At 39.0% G+C, this 3130-nt stretch overlaps 1 protein-coding gene across 1 annotated transcript in view; it reads left to right on the top strand.

Moving 5' to 3' along the window:
* The window catches only part of SGK1 (serum/glucocorticoid regulated kinase 1), a 112203-nt gene that overhangs the window by 70145 nt on the left and 38928 nt on the right, over positions 1–3130 (top strand). The gene's annotated exons all lie outside the window — the stretch shown is intronic.

Here is a 3130-nt window from a genome sequence, read left to right as displayed (position 1 = left end):
GTCGAGGGCGCCTGGGTGGCGCAGTCGGTTAAGCGTCCGACTTCAGCCAGGTCACGATCTCGCGGTCCGTGAGTTCGAGCCCCGCGTCGGGCTCGGGCCGATGGCTCGGAGCCTGGAGCCTGTTTCTGATTCTGTGTCTCCCTCTCCCTCTGCCCCTCCCCCGTTCATGCTCTGTCTCTCTCTGTCCCAAAAATAAAAAAAAATAAAAAAAAAAAAAAAGAATCATCGTCGAGATGTATGATTAACTTGGCTAAATGCTAATACAGTTTTGCAGCGAAAACCTTCCATCTCTGCCTTTCAAAACTTTGTAAGAGACGTATTCACGGTGTTTTTGCTTACGCAAAACATGCATTTCATAATTGTCAGGTATTGTTTTTAACATGTGTTTCATATCAGATACAAGAAAGGTCAAATGAAATCTTAAAAAAAAAAAAAAAATGTTGCCTGGCTCTCCTATAAGCGAGTCTCCCAGCACATCTGGGAACCTCTGTAAAAAATTAACTCAACATTCTGGACTCTTGGGATGGCCAGATTATTAACTGGTTTTGCAGAAGCACTCTGTGAAAGCCAAGGCATATAAGAAATATTTTCAGACCTGTAGACTATTAAATACTGTGTAGTTAGCCCACTGCACGAGAAAAACAGCAGGTAGTTAAATGGAGGTATCTAGTTCCATTCACAGAGGGAAAAAGAAACCACGCCTTTGCTGGCAATTGCATTTGACAATTTAGACCCTGGCTAAAATGTTATTGGAAGATTGAATATCAGACTTTTTTATTAAAAGAAAATAAAACATTAAGAATTATAGCAAAGAGCAAATTATAATCACATTGGCCTTGAATCTGACGTAGCTTCTGTATAGGAAAGCAGTAGGAATATTTTTCCTAGAACCTCATATGAAACCCAGATCCAGATTTGTATTTTTCCCCCCTTCGCCAAATTCCCTTTTGGAGGTAAGCTCAAAGAGAAAAAATACTAAGAAATATATTGTCGTTTGCACTGAGAGATTATTCAAAACATTTCTGTCTCTCTCTCTCTCTCTCTCTCTCTCTCTTTCATTTTTATGATGCCAGGAGTAAGTGTTTTTTCATCATTTAACTTAGGCTGGACATCATTCCTTATGTTATCCTTATGTACTATGATCCTGAAATCACCATACTTAGTTTTTTCCCTGCACCCAGTGGATAAATACAACTGAATTCACGTTACTTCTGTTTGGCAGAGGTTGGTTTAAGCATGACAGAGATTCCTGGGCATACCCAAGTCCCCTTTCCCCTTGCATGGGGTCCTGGCACTGGTATTTATTTTTTAAGTTTCTCATTGTAATGTGTAGCCTTGACTGAGAACCACTGGAAAACAACACGTCTTAAATGGGAGAAAGAAAAATCTAGTTGTGGACTAGACATGGACTAGTTGTGGACAAATCCAAATGGTCTATTGAACTGAGACCGAATCTATGTACAGTGTTGAAGATTAGATTTTCTCAGCCACCTATTGTGTTATAGTCAGACATAATGGTCTGAACAATGGAAGTGGCCAATCATTAATAACTTTTTTCCAGTGAATATATTTGGTGGTAGCGCAGTAAAGCTTAAACAATTTTCTACACCTTTATGCAAAGAAAAATAAATGGTTTGAATGGAATGTCAGGAGATAAACATCAGACCAGATGCCAGCCTTACTGTTAGGTGGGGAATAGTTTCTTTCAATGCTACACATTTCTGGAAGCATTAACTACTGAGTTAACCCCACTGTAAACCACTTCAGTACTCCAACACCAAAAACTCAGGAGGGTTAAAACCCTAGAAGAAATGAAGACATGTGTAAAACCACAATATTTTGCCATAATTACCATCTCCTTTCATTTCTAATAGCTTCAACTGAGGGGGACTTACAGACTTCATGTTTAACGGTTTAGAGATTAATAATTCAATCATTTAAAGCACATGTTTACTGAATGCCTACTGTGCACCAAGTCCCCCTGTGGACTCAAGGAATTTATAAAATACCATACAAAATGAATAAGACAATCATATATAAGGAGGTATTAAGTGCCATGGTGAAATAAAAAGAAGGAAGAAAGGCTTTTCCATTTTAAACAGAAAGGGCTTCATTGAGAGGGATGACGTTTGAGCAGATACCTGGCGGAGAGAAGAGTTATGCGGATACCTAAGCAAAGAAAAGTTCTAGTCTGAGAGCTCAGCAAGCACGATGCCTAGAAAGAAGTCTTTTTTCCCCTTTTTTTCTGGGACTATTGGCATAATTTCATTAACAGAGCAAACTTTTTCTATCAAAACATTCCATTTCTTCTAACCTCCAATATGTTATGATTCTATTAACATTTTGGTTGTATGACTATGGGTAATGACTCCTATCAATTATTGAGCCCTACAGGAAGCTAAGCCTAAGCCTAACAATAACTTGGCCAGTTTTTCCAACAAGGAGACTAAGGCTAAGAGAGATTATGTAACATTCCCAGGGTCATACATATAGCCAAGACTGGGGTTGCTGTATGTTTTACAGGTCTATCTAAGTCCAAAGCCCATGCCCTAAACAGCTTTCTCTAATTATTTCTACCAACTTTGATCTAACATAAATGCAAGGAATCTTCTCTTAACCACAGGGGAGGTATCGTAAACAACTAAATAACTTCTGACTATCTGTGTGACCTTCTGTAAGTCACTTTACCTCTTTCAGAATTTGTTTTCCCATCCATTAAATAAGGGGGCTGAACTAAGTCATCTGTGAAATCCATTCTACCCACAAAATACTATTATTCTGTGATACATTAACTAACTTTGGCCCCTTTACCATCTTTTGAGTCGTACCCAATCAATGGTGTTGTCAATGAACACGCAGTGATTGCCTTTTCTGAACCAGGCACAATCTACAAACACCATACCCCCAAATAATTTCTACTTAAGAATTTAAGGGGTGCACAGGTGACTCCTTCAGTTAAGCATCTGAAACTTGATTTCGGCTCAGGTCATGATCTCACAGTCATGGGATCAAGCCCTTTCAGGCTTGGCACTGAGCATGGAGACTGCTTGGGATTCTCGGTCTCCCTCTCTCTCTGCCTCTCTCTCAAAAAATAAATAAACATTAAAAAAAAAGAATTTAATTTGGTACA

This window comes from Neofelis nebulosa, chromosome 6, assembly GCF_028018385.1.
Source record: "Neofelis nebulosa isolate mNeoNeb1 chromosome 6, mNeoNeb1.pri, whole genome shotgun sequence".
Lineage (NCBI taxonomy): Eukaryota > Metazoa > Chordata > Mammalia > Carnivora > Felidae > Neofelis > Neofelis nebulosa.
Note: the sequence above shows the minus strand (reverse complement) of the source record. Positions and strands in the feature narration are given on the sequence as shown.